Below are 914 nucleotides of genomic sequence, written 5' to 3'. Positions count from 1 at the left end.
CATTAGTCCTTGTGACTCGTTGTCTTAAAACAATTGTACTTGTTTATTAGTCCATGTGACTCATTGTGTTAAACAATTGTAATTGTTCATTAGTCCATGTGACTCGTTGCGTGAACCATTTGTCCTTGTTTATTAGTCCCTGTGACTCATTGTGTTAAGCAATTGTACATGTTCATTAGTCTATGTGACTTGTTGTGTGAACCATTTGTCCTTGTTCATTAGTCCTTGTGATTCGTTGTGTAAACCATTAGTCCTTGTTCATTAGTCCTTGTGACTCGTTGTCCTAAAACAATTGTACTTGTTTATTAGTCCATGTGACTCGTTGTGTTAAACAATTCTAATTGTTCATGAGTCCATGTGACTCGTTGTGTGAACCATTTGTCCTTGTTTATTAGTCCCTGTGACTCGTTGTGTTAAGCAATTGTACTTGTTCATTAGTCTAAGTGACTTGTTGTGTGAACCATTTGTCCTTGTTCATTAGTCCTTGTGATTTGTTTTGTAAACCATTAGTCCTTGTTCATTAGTCCTTGTGACTCGTTGTCTTAAAAAGTTTTTACTTGTTTATTAGTCCTTGTGACTCATTGTGTTAACCAATTGTAATTTTTTATTAGTCCATGTGACTCGTTGTGTGAACCATTTGTCCTTATTCATTAGCCCTTGTGACTCGTTGTGTGAACCATTTGTCCTTGTTTATTAGTAAATGTGACTCGTTGTGTGAACCATTTGTCTTTGTTCATTATTCCTTGTGACTCGTTGTGTGAACCATTTGTCCTTGTTTATTAGTAAATGTGACTCGTTGTGTGAACCATTTGTCTTTGTTCATTAGTCCATGTGACTCGTTGTGTGAACCATTTGTCCTTGTTCATTAGCCCTTGTGACTCGTTGTGTGAACCTTTGGTCCTTGTTTATCAGTG

The sequence above is a fragment of the Silene latifolia genome, chromosome 3 (genome assembly GCF_048544455.1).
Source record: "Silene latifolia isolate original U9 population chromosome 3, ASM4854445v1, whole genome shotgun sequence".
Lineage (NCBI taxonomy): Eukaryota > Viridiplantae > Streptophyta > Magnoliopsida > Caryophyllales > Caryophyllaceae > Silene > Silene latifolia.
Note: the sequence above shows the minus strand (reverse complement) of the source record.